Genomic DNA, 13,685 nt, shown 5'->3' with positions numbered 1-13,685 from the left:
AGATAAGTAATAATTAAATAAGCAAACTCATAAAATCAGAAATAGAAGTTATTACCAGGGGCTGCAGTGGGGTAGGGAATTTAGAATTAATTCTTAATTGGTACTGAGTTTCTATTTAGGGTGATAGAAACATTTTGGTAATGGATGGTAGCGAAATTTTAGGCTGTATAAAGGTTAACAGAGAAGAAATTTTAAAAAAAACATAGGAATGTACAATACAAAAAGTGAACCCTAATGTAAACTATGAACTTTAGTTAATAGTGTAATTATCATAATAATGTTTCATCAATTGTAACAAAGGTACCACACTAATGCAAAATGTTAATAAAAGGGAAAACTGCATTGTGTGGGGGAGGGGGGTGTTAATGGGAATTCTGTATTTTCTACATGACTTTTCTGTAAACCAACTTCTCTAACAAAAAAAAATCATGTTAACTGGTGAATCTAGGTAAAGAGTATTTACATATTCATTGTATATTCTTTCAATTTTTCTATAGGCTAAATTTTTCAAAATAAGAAATTTGCAAAATAAAAAAAAAATCAATAGACCAGTAAGCTTGGCAGTAATCTTGAATAAGATTACATTTAAAGATTAGTTAGCAAGAGCTTCAAAGAGGAAATCATGTTTACTGGAAGACAGATGCATACTCACAAAGTTAAGTTAGACTCATTTTTGAGAGTTTTGAAGACAAGATATTTCAGGGAAATTGAATGGGATTTAGATTTTTTATAATTTAAAGAGGCTATCAATGTCTGTCTTGAAATCATTTAGACAAGCTAAAAAAATATGAGTTCAACGGTCATATGGTAAAGTAAATTCAATCTTATTTGAATGCACATAACTCAAAGGATTGACATCAGCCTGGAGGGAGTTCTCTAGTGTTATGTTATGCGATTCTAGTCATCAATTGGATAAAAAACATGAATGGCATGCAAACAAAATCTGTTAGTGGTGACGGTAAATATTCTCAGTGACTCAGTTACAAATGCCAAATACCTTAATGGACTAAATGGGTTCAAAGCAAAACATGATATTTAACAAAAATTATTTAAAGTCTCATCATTATCAATTAGTTAATATACACATATTAAACATGTATCAGGAACTGGATCAATTAGTTAATATATGCATTTGAACACGTATCGGGAACTGGGGATAGAAAAATGAACAAAAGAGACATAGCGCTTTTAGTTTTGCATTAAAATTACACATTTGAAACTATATAAACTATTACAAGACAGAAGGGTTTCTGAAGTTGGCAGCACAGAGGCCTTGGAAGTGTCTATCAGGGAGACCTCAATAGATGAAAAGTCAGGACAGGTCTCCCACCAGAGGCAATGTACACTAGGAAACTTTAAGATGCTCTGGGAATAACCAATCAAAGGGGAAGGCATCAAAAAGGAGGGGTGTGGGGAGGCAGAACGAGGAGATGGGGAGACTCCAGCTTGGTAGAGGGAGCAGCAAGTGTAAAGGCTGAGCCAACACAGCCAAGGCTTATGAACCAGGCAAGAGAGACCAAGTTTAGCTAGAGCAGAGAAGCAAGGGGGGCGACCCAAAGAAACAGAGGATGGGAGAGACAATCCTAACAGCAGCATGAGTCCCAGGTTTAAATGACTCTAATTTCAATATGAATCAATAGAGCCGTGCAGCTCCCGCAGAAGATACAAGATCCCGAAGATGGTGAGGTCCTGTTCTGCTCATTGCTGATTACACTGAACTTTAAATATTGTGCTTAGTTCAAATAAATTCAGAGCACTCTGCATGTTGGGGCCAGGTAAAATCCTGACAAGGTATAGGATGGCCTGAAGAGAAGAGCAGAGAACTTCCAGGAGGCATGATAACTATCTGCAGATATCGGAAGAGCCATGGTGTGGAATAGAAGAAACAGCTGGAACAATACTACACACTGGTCCACCCAGGGAATGGCCATCTTTGCCATCATCAGGAACCAGGGGAATCAGGAAGCCACTATTCCGACTACTAACTCCAAACCTCTTCTGCTCAAATCTAGAGATCCTGAAACTGTTGTCATACTGTTGGCTCCCAGAACACACCTTGTGAAAATGGATGCCGACACTGCTTCTCAACAACCACCTGTAGTCAGCATTGCAAAACCTCAAATGCCTCCACCACCGTGCTCGCCGAAGCAGACGTGTGGGTTTCACCTCACTTTTGCACGGCATTTGTATGGATTTCACTGCATGTTTGCATGGAGGCACATCTGCTTGATGGAAGCTAAACACACACAGATCTTGAGCTGTAAGGAAATCTGAGAAGTGTAAACTTTTTAGATTTTTAGCTATAGCAGCAATGTAACATTCTAAAAGGGAGAGAGAGCCAGTCTACCATATCTATCACCCTATCACATATCATGGGAGCAAGAATTAATTGAGAAATAATGCATGCTAGAACCCAGCATCAGTTCCATACATGGTAATTGCTCAGTAATTACAACTTGACTTCCAGTATAAGCATGGATGAGTAAGAAGAATGTTTCGTCTTCTCATACCAAAATCAAGAAGAAAGAAGCCTGGAAAGTGCCATGGAGACCCCCTACACCCTCCCCCCAGAGAAGCCTCCTTCAAAGAACCAATCCAGAAAAATTCAACTCCTTCAAGGAAGAGTAAAATAAAAGAAATTCCCATGGAATCTACCAAACTACTATAAGAAAACAAAGTGGGGAAAAAAGTAAATTTTGCCACTAGATTAAGGACATTAACTAGAAAATATAGCCAAGGGGCAGATAAAATAAGCAAATAATTTGTCCAAAACTTGTAAAGAAAAAAATTTGATCTAATCACCTCTATGGGAAAAAAAGATGACAAAATAAAAATGCAAAAACTCAGGAATAAGATGGTGAAATAAAAGAAGAAATTGCAATGTGAGCTGACAGAACTCAGGAAAAAGGTAAAAGGGGGTCGGGGGAGCCATTGCTGGAATAACGAAAACATTGTTACATACAGGCCCAATGGTAAACACTGTTAGGGACATAGAAGAGAGGAATAATAAAAGTGATCAAAATGCAATGGAAATACGAAAACATTTTTAAAGGATTAAAGGAAAAATGACTATGGAAAGAGGTCAAAGTAAACCCAAATACGCATAATTATAGCTCCTAAAGAAGACCAAAACAACGCAATAGAATAAATAATTAAACACACAATTCAAGAAAAGTTTCCTGAATCTCCATATTAAAAGGTCCACCATGTGCCTACCAGAATGGCCAACAAAATGACATATCCTGGTAAAGTTATTGGAGTATAAAGATAAAGATAGAATCTTTGGGCAGGCAGGCAGATTAAGTTGCTTATAAAGGGAGAAAGAACAAAGTGATCACAAAATTCTCTACAACAACATGCAATGCCAGAAGAAGTGAAGCAACACTTACAAGACAGTCAAGGAAAGAAAAAAGTGAGTAAAGAATTAGGTATGCATCCAGTCATAGATGCTTCAGATGTAAAGCAACAGATAAACATTTGAACATGGACATATACAAGCAGTATAACACTCATGAGTTCTTCCAGAGCGCTGTACTAGAGAACAAATTTTAGCCAATCAAGACATGCTCAGGTAAGAAAAAAGGCAAAAGAACTGACAATGACAATGGAATATACTTACTTGTAAAACTAAGACTAAAACAAATGTTAGGACTAAGGTGGCAAAAGAGAATGTAAATATTATGTCTCCCCAAAATATAGAAATTATATAATTATTGGGAGAATAAAGAGGTAAAAAACAATTAGGATATACAGGAAGTTTGAATATTATCTCAGCCGTAGAGATTAGTCAAAGCATTTCATTCAATGTTATCATTCAAATGATAAAATATAAGCATAGTTTAGCAACACAAATGTAAATACCAAGATAATATTAATGATTAAAATTGAGATGTAAAAAAGGAGGAAATCATTCTTGCTCACAGTAGAAATCAGCAGATATTGACTAAAGAAATATAAGACAAAGGGTATTATTATATGAAGGCTTAATTATAAAGATAACAATGAATACAAAAGTTTAAACTTTTCTAAATGCCATAAAAAATCTACACACACTCAAGCTAAGACCAAAAGGGAATACAGTTAAGACTTTTTAAAAAATTATAAAAACAGAAGTCATTACATAAGATAATACAACAGGTCTAAGATTAAATACAACTTGTGTCAAATCAGTTAATGTAAATAAGTTTACTTCATTTATTTAAAAGGAAAAAAACTTTTAGGATTATATCACAAGGCAACACCCAACTCTTGATTTTTATAGAACATGAATTAAAACAAAATGATACAAGAAGATTGAAAACAAAACCACAGGGAAAAGTATACTGAGCAGAGAGAGGAACTTCCAGCTGTGCCAGGATAAAGAGGTCAGCAAATCTTCTCTGCAAAAAACAAGTACAAAACTGAACAAAATGGACAAAAACAACTTTTCCAGGGCTCTGGAAATTGGCCAAAAGCAGTCAATGCTTTGAGAAGTGCTTATTCCTGAAAAACAGCTAGAGCTGAGGGTAGGAAAGAGGGAATCTATGGCCTTGCTGCCTGGGACTGCTCACATCCCTTCCCCGGCAGATAAGAATGGTAGTGTCACCAGAGTAGAGATGGCTAGAAACCAACCACTCTGATCCCAGAGGGGGTGAACTTTATTTGCCCTGGGCAGGGGTGAGGGATGGGGGCCACGGCTTTGTCAGCTATAAGTGACAGACTCAATAGGAAGTAAACGAGGACAAACTGCCTCTGCCCTAGAACCACGCTGGGTAAGTGGTAGACCAGCTGGATCATGGAAATGAGAGCACCATAAAAAGGCAAGATAGCTCTCCACACATCCCTGGCTGACTGCAAAATACACGCATGTGCAGGGGAGACCCAAGAAAGCCGAGGGAACGGAAAAGCCAAGAGAGGTGCGAAAATGGCTAAACTTTGCTCTCCCAACATCAGCAGAGGGTTGAAGCCTTATGGGCTCAAAGTGCTTAAGAACAACTTCTGCCCAACTCACTGATTCATTACTAAGCCACACAGACACTACTAATCCTGGCTTTAAAAAAAAGAAAAAAAAGAAAAAAAAAAAAAAAAAATATATATATATATATATATATATAATGAGTAAATAAATATAATAAAAGTAAATAAACTGTAAAAGAGACATAAGTGGTCCCACGCAACAGAGGGAACAGATTCCACAGTTCCACAGTTTAAGTCCTGTCAATTTACAAAAATAAGAAATAAAAACCTTAAATAGGCAAACCAGAATCCAGAGTTGCTACCACTACACTAATTAAAATGTCAACAATTCATTCAACCAAAAGTTACAAGGCATTCAAAGAAACAAGAAAAGGTGACCCATATCCAGGAAAAAAAAGTAGTGAGCAATTTGTCTCTAAGTGGGCTCAGATGTTGGATTTATCAGAAAATAACTTCAAAGCAGCTATTATAAATATGTTCAAAGAAATAAAAGAAAACATGATAATAGTGATTCAAAAAATAGGAAATCTCAATAGATAAATAGAAGTTTCCAGAGTTGAAACCTAAAATAATTAAAATGAAAAATTCACTATCTGGAATCAACAGCAGCTTTGTTTATTCATCCAAAAAATATTTATTGATCCTCCCACTGTGTGCCAGGCACTGTGCTGGATAATGGAATGACTCAAATGGAGGAGAAAACAGAGCTTATCTCCAAGGAGCTAAGAGCACAGTGAGAAAATAGCATTTAAACAGACTGGGACCCAGCTGCGGGATGACTGAAGTAATGGTAATAACTCCTGGCAGGCAGTGGCATCGCACATCCTAAAGCTCTCTCTCTGTGGTCACCTGGGATGAGGTACAGGTGACACTGGGCTACCAAGCGGCTGCTGCACTTAACACGTATGGGCCAACGATAATGACAAGGATCATAGTGTGTGTTTTCTTTTTAAAGGAGCTGGAAACCTTGCAGAAACTAAAATGATAGGCTCAGCCATGCAAATAGTAGACAATAAAATTAGAAAATGATAACAAAATCAGAAACAAAAAGGCTCTTCCAACACACACACACACACACACACACATACACACACACACAACAGAGGATATCTGATTCTAACACCAATCAGCACCTTAGCTCAATGCTTGAGCAAAAATCAAATGGATCACACACATCACCTCAGATTCCCATGACCTGCCACAGCGGTCAGAAAAGACAATTTGGTGTGCTCAGTTCAAGTACAGGCTGTCCTGGCCTTCTAGAATCATGGGAAAAGATGAATTATTAAGTTGGGTGGGTGGGCCATGAATCCTACACACACACACTCACACATACACACACGCATGCTGGAAGCTCTTCTGGGATTACAAGGGTAAATGTCAAAATACGTAACAACTCATCTGAAAAAAACATTAAGCAATCAAAACTGTCACCAGCCATATTCAAGTGGAATGACTGAACTAGTGTTTGCCAGCTGAAAATGAACTTCACTGGCAATGTATTTCCCATTTTGAGTTGTCCTATAAACATCTAACAGGCTTTCACTAGTTAAACATAGAGAAATATTTCCCTGCCCAACTGGAAGGAAAAGTTTGGGGGTCAGGATCAGGGTAGGGAAAAGAGGAAAAGGGGGAATTTCAAAATGACGTCTCTGCTTCATGTGATGACTTGAAGCAGCCACTCCTGACCCTGGAGTTCACCAACAGACCCCTCTTTCCATAACAGCCTTGTAGCATCCATTTCCTACCTTGCTTCTCTCTCCTCGAGACCCTTGCCCTCGAGGGTATCGCCTTCTCTAGAATTATGTTCCTGCAGCTTGAAGCATGATCCATTTTCTCCGAGTGAGAAAATTACTTTTGCTTTTCTCAATCTTTATTTCAAAGTACTAACAGTCTTAGCTAAACAAGATCTTCCAAAGGAAGGTCCCCATCCAGGCTGTCCTAGATCTGAGGATGGAATCTAGATATAAATATACCAACTGAATTGTGAGCAGAGAAATAAAAGAGAAAAAAGCTTTGGCTTAGTGTAATGGAAAATAGATCCAGAAATTTTGCAAGGATGGTCTTCATACAGATTTAAGAATCAGATTTCTGTGAACCCAAAATTTGTTTCCTAAATAGTTCTACAGATTATAACATGCACCCTAAAAAATGAAGTAGCTGCAGAGCAGAGCTATAACTTCCCAATATGCCTCTGGCTTCAGTTATCTATTTATTTAACCCAAGCACTCAATAAATATTTGCTGAGTGTCAAATGAATGGGTGAATGCTTATAGTTTTGCATAGACAGATTATAGTAGTCGATCCTTTCATGGCAGTTGGAAGAGTTAATCATTTTGAATTATTTTCAAACTGCAACAGTAGAATTATGAATGGGGGAGGACTCAAACCTGATGTGACAAAAGATTCTTTTGAAGAACTGGATTCATTAGCAATGACTACTTTGTTGAGGCTTCCCATACCAACACTTTGGCCATGAAGTATGAATGATGCTTACAAAATAAAAAACAGTGGGGATGGGGTGGTTCCCAGCCCTACTTCGGCCTCCTACAATTTTTACATATAACTCCCTCCTGACTCCCCAAATAAACAGAGACAACCTTATTCCTAAATCTACTCAACTTGTCATTTTTCTTCTTGCAGTTTTGTCTCTTCTAGTCCTCCAGTTTTCTTATTTCAGTGCATCTGAACAGTCTCTACTCTCTATCTCCTTAGGATCTTGGCTCTGCTCTGAGTCAGTCAATCAGTCAGTCAGTGAGTCATCTGGCCATCCTAACAGAGATCTTTTCATAATGCTTTCAATTACGCTATTAGCCCATGACCATGTGCTCTTCACCCAGGCTCTGGCAGCTAGTGAGTTCTAATGTGATTCCATGATCAACAGGGCTATTGGGAAGCAAGATGCTCCTTTAATATAGAGAATGGGCAATGATATAGCATAGCAGATGGGCCCAAATGTTGCACCATTTTAAATGTGAGAATTCTGAGGAAAACACATACATTTAACCAATAATTAAGAATACGTTATAAAGCCTCATGCTAATAACATAAAGTGTGACTTGTCAAGAAAATGCCTGTTGACAAAATATCTGTGGACCACAAACCCTGCCTTGGAAGACTTTGGCCAACCAAAGATCAATCGAACATCCCTATCTTGCGGCACACCAGAAGCTCCAGCTAGGAGGTTCTCCAATGTAAATAGGATACCCTATACTTACACTTATGAGGAGGGGTATTTTAGCATAATAGTTAACAGTGCAGGCTCTAAATCCAGAATCTGGGTGTGAATTCCAGCTCTGCCACTTACTAGTGGTATAACCTTGGGAAAGTTACTCAATTTTCTCTGCCTTAATTTCCTCAGCCATACAAGGGATCATTGTAGCACCTACATTAATAATGGTTTTGTAACCAGCAAATGAGTTAAAGCACCTGTAACAGAGTTTGGCACTTAGTGAGTACAAGGGCGTAACTCCATTCAACAAGTGTTCACTGAGCATGTACTACAGGGCAGACGCTGTCGTTAGGAAACGGGAATTAATAACGAACAAGGCACACTGTCTGCTCTCCAAAAGCTGGAGTCTAATGGCTCCATAGGCGATCATTCTCTTGTATTAAAATAATATCTAAGCAGTTGGCAATATATCGCCAACTCTGTAACTATTCTCTAGGAGACTCTGTCCATGGAAAAGATTAGCCGAGAGGCTTTCACAGAAAATCTTGAAAGTAAATGTGAAAATTGCAGTTATTATTTGGGACCCTCATCTAGCTACATAACATCGTATTTAGACAAAAGTGCTTTTTACCTGAGTCACTCAGAATTTGTAAGTCCTCACTTCCCGAGGCACGTATGAACCAAGCTCAGGGGTTTAAATGCTAATTCTTTACACAGCTGCCAAGATCACATTGACTTAAACTTGTAAAAAGAGAATGTGATTGATATGTCAATCCAAAATCTGTGCAGGTATTGAAAAATAAAGATAAAATTTCACATAACCCAGCCTCAGTAAGAGAAATCCCTTGATTCTGACACGAATTTTTGATTAACATAGTTATAGAAAGCAAGTTGCTCAGTTAGATTGGAGATGATGACATGATTGAGACCTGTATATCCAAAACTTCCCACCTTGAAATTATAAAATTGCAATTATAAAAATGAGAGTGACTGTAATCCACTTATCTTTGGGGTTGGCTTACAGATGAATTATAGCATATTGCAGTAACTCAAGCTTAGACAAGGTAATATTAAATAGACTTCCCACCTGACAGCTCCAAAGACTTGAAGAAATCTTGGCCCTTTTCCATTTCCTTCAAATACAGTAATGTCCAAATTTGTGAAATTAGTTATGACATTAGTATCTGAGGACCAGTTTAAAGAGAATACAAAATTTTCTTCCTCAGCACTCCCTCCCTGCCTATAGAATAGGAACAAACTTGGTGTAAGACATTAAAATAGCTGTTTCATGAGAACTGTTATGTAAAAGCACAAAGCTTCTGCAGGACCAAGTCAGCTGTTCTGTTGGAACTGCGATGCTACCAGTTCCAACCCGCTTAAGAATTCCCTGTGGGAACTCAGTCTATAACAGAAACAGGGAGTCTGTAGCATGAATGGAGAGTGTTGTGATCCTAGGAGTAGAGAAGAAGGTGCACCTCCCCCTCCAAGCCAACTGAGTGGGATCAGAGAAACATGCAAGGAGATTAGGGGTGAAGGAGGGAGACTGGGCTCTCACTGCCAAGCTGGGCGCTTGCAGAGCTGCAGACCTGGTCAGCCCACTAAGCTTTGCCATCAGAACAGAATGCAGCAACAGGGTTCTTGAGCAAACTTGACATGTGCCCTCTGAGTTTGAAGCATATATGAACTTAGGGAATTGTGGCCCCCATTGTCTGGAAAATTTTTATTGGCAGCAACAACCCCCAATAACAGAACAGGAAGAGGGGGCAGCAGTTGGCCAGCCTGAACTCCCACTGTGGGGTCTGGCAATGACGGCTGTGTTTCCCTTGGGCCCAGTGAATGGCTGGAAGGTAGCAGGACTTGGGCCATCATTGCAGAAGCCTCACCCAAGAGGGTGCCAAAAGGGATGAAGGGACCCCACGACAAAAGAGAATGGGACATATTGCAAGGGGCAGAAAACAAAAGTAGAAATGTTTGGTTTAAAATCAATGACAAATGGAGAGAAAGAGAAATAGCAGCTAAAGGTAAACAAATGAATAAAACGGGTTATGCAACAAGGGAAATCCAATATTACATGATGCCTCAAGAAAAGTTGAGAGGAAGAGAATGATATTGCCTCTTAACAAAATTATATCAGATTCCTGAAAAGGTGGAGCCATATGTTTACTGAGGCTACCTCTGCTTTTGGAACCTGACAAGGTTGGATGGAATCCTGCAAACCTGAGTGGCATCTCTCTGAGAGACATTTTGTCACATGATATGATGAACTAGACCAAGCATGGATGCAAGCATGTGCCAGTATCTTTTGACTCTTATTTTTCAGGGTACATCTACCATAAATGATATCATTTGGGAAAGAATTTCTGGGAACTACTCCCCACCAGACTGTCAGCCCTTGTGATGTACAACTCCTCGCAGACTGGTCACTGGGTAACTATAAATCTAGATGACTGAATGCTTAGGAAGGTCCCTGGTTGTAATGGATAAACACAGCAGCGGCATGCCTGACATGCCACATGGTGGTGTGCACAAATACAGATCACCTTTGCTTTTGTGAGTGGAAACCTATTAAGCAAGATAGGAAAAAATAGTGGGTTTCTAATGGAAATAAGAGTAGGCTTCTCTTGGTAGGTCTGAATTGCCCTGGGGATTTGGCTATGGGAAGCCTCATGACATACTTAGACTATGTTATATCTAGGTGTGTCCATTCACCTAACCCCCAGTATGAGGGACCCCACCTTTTTGGGGTATAATGTATGTATCCTAACAGCACTCAGGCCATAAATACATGATGGCAACAAGATGCACAGTGGATTAAACAACACTGGCACAGGAAAGGGGCTTTTCAGAAGATTGGTGCCAGTCTAGGCATCATGGGACAAGATGAATTTGCTTTTAATGAGGAGATACATTCAAAAGGAAAATGATCTATTAACTAGATTAAGAAGACTGAAGGAATTCTCTTCCAAGATGAAGACAAGGAATGGACTCAACTTGGAAAGACGATAAGGCTTTAGTGAAGTGGGTCAGGAAGACTTAACAAATAATGTTGGATAGTGCAAGGACCCAGTGTTAGGAAAAGGCTTACACCATGATCCAACAGGGCCCCTTGGCTATTTTAATAGAGATGGAGGTGGAAGTAGCCCTGGAGCAATGGCCCCTACCCTCGTTGCTAATGCTCAAGGGACGCACTTATAGGAATCTTAGCAACCTCCAAACTTACAGAAGTTCTCTAGAAGTAATTGTAATTTACACGGATGCAGTAAGACAACCCTCACACCAAGAATAGATCAGAATAAGACATATCCTATCGTATAGTTAGCAGTATCAGGAAATATTCTGAACAATACTTCTGTCCTCCATGTAGGAGGAAGGTGGGCCCTGCTGTGTAATAGCACACAATGGAAACCAGTCTCTGGGTGACTGACTTTGTTCCCAACTGACTTGGAACCCCGAAATAACTGAATCATGGTCAGTAGCAAGATACCTGTCCATAATAATATCTGGCATATGGGCAAGGGCAGATTTTGTTGGGAAGGCATAAAATATAGTTCTAATTCTTACTGATTTTTTTTATAATGCAACTGACTCATACCATGAACATTCTGTCATATGGTGTCACTCACTGGATTGTGGATGAGATTCAACTACCCTATGCAAATAAGTCATATGATAATACTGATACTGATGATCAAACATATTGGGACATCAAATTAATACCTTCTCAGGATGTAATATAGATGGAAAACTAATTGCCTGAGGAAGAACTGGATTTAGCTAACCATCAGGTAATTTCTGTTAATAGTCCTATACACATTTATTGCAAGGTACAAATAATGGTAGATCAATGGCAGAAGTAAGTAACTAAATTAGTACAAAATATGACAATGTATGCAATAGCTTTATTGGGTGGGTTAGTTGTTTTTTTAAGTCTATCCCTACCTCACGCTGGCTCCTCCAAATATTAGGCATATTCATGATGATACTACTGCTGTATTGATTATATAAATGCTATACCAAATGTAGATGCTTAGAAAAACACAATCATTTTGCTGTATGAGAACGCAGGTCAAGGGCCAAGGGAGCAGACTGTACAGAAAAGGGTTAACTCTGCCAACATGGATTATCAAAACTCTATACATTCTCAAACTCTGCACAATCCTGCACTTCATATTGATCCTTGACCACTCCTGGGAGATGAACTCTGAGCTCTTGGAACATTTTGCCTAAGAGCGTTTTTGTTTGCCTGAGGTCTTGGGCCATGCTCTACCAGTGCGATCAGATGGTTTATGCTAACAATATGATTTATGGTAAATGTATATTTTGTTCTGGAGGCTGTAATCTGAGCAGCTGAGGTCAGTCACACAGGAACTGTGTGCCTATGCCTAGCATCGTGAATATGCCTAATATTTGGAGGAGCCAGCGTGAGGTAGGGATAGACTTAAGAAAACAACTAACCCACCCAATAAAGCTATTGCATACATTGTCATATTTTGTACTAATTTAGTTACTTATTTCTGCCATTGATCTACCATTATTTGTACCTTGCAATAAATGTGTATAGGACTATTAACATAGAAAACTGAGCCCCAATAAAAAGCCAAGGCTTGGGCGACCTTCCCTGGCTGGCTACACTTTGCATGTATTGTCACACATCATGGCTGGGAAAATAAAATTGCCTGCACAACTTCACCGGGAGAGGACACCTGGAAACTTGCACCTGATTTCTTCTGGACTTCATCCCATGAGCTTTTTCCGTTTGCTGAATTTAACCTGTACTTTTCACTGTTATAAAGTATAACCATGAGTATAACAACTTTTCCTGAGCCCTATGGGTCCTTTTAGTGAGTCCAACAGGGCCTCTTGACTATTTAATACAGATATAGGCTGAAGTGGCCATGTAGCCATTGTACTTGAGGGTAGTCTTGGTGTCCCTTTAGCTAAGGGTTAAGAAGAGAAGGCTGCTCAGAGGAGGCAGAATGTGACTGAGCCTTGAAGGATGGGCAGATATCCAAAGGAAGGACAGATAATTTGAGTCAGGAGAGAGGTTGGACACATAGATGAAGGTCTTCTACTGCAATTAAGAATCTTGAAAGGGTATATAGAGTTTCACCTCATCTAGAAGTCTTCAGACTTCCGTATGGATTCCTGGGGATCCCTTGATAGCTACTATTTAACCTTGCAATAAATAATAAAAAATGGCATTTTTGCTTTCTAAATTACGTTCCATAAAAGTTTGAAAGCTCATCATTAGCAACTCTCCATTTCATTTGTCCTCCCCAAAACAGCACTGAAACTTGTTTCTATTTTGAATGTTGATAAGTTGTGAATTTTGTCTTTCATAGAACCTACATCTTTTATTTTTATAGAGAGAGTCCACAAACACAAGCCTCCGTCGACTGTCACTTTTTTAGAGAAAATTCACAAATTGTGTCATATGATAGAACATGTACTATAAAAAGTTATTACACATCAGCTGTCACCCAAAGCATCTGAATTCTTTTTGTTTGGCCAAGGCTTTTTGCCAAGCAGCTAAAAATGGTCTCTCATGGGCAGTTGA

The sequence above is a fragment of the Choloepus didactylus genome, chromosome 16 (genome assembly GCF_015220235.1).
Source record: "Choloepus didactylus isolate mChoDid1 chromosome 16, mChoDid1.pri, whole genome shotgun sequence".
In the NCBI taxonomy this organism is placed as follows: domain Eukaryota; kingdom Metazoa; phylum Chordata; class Mammalia; order Pilosa; family Megalonychidae; genus Choloepus; species Choloepus didactylus.
The sequence above is the reverse complement of the archived record's forward strand: the minus strand, read 5'-3'. Positions refer to the sequence as shown.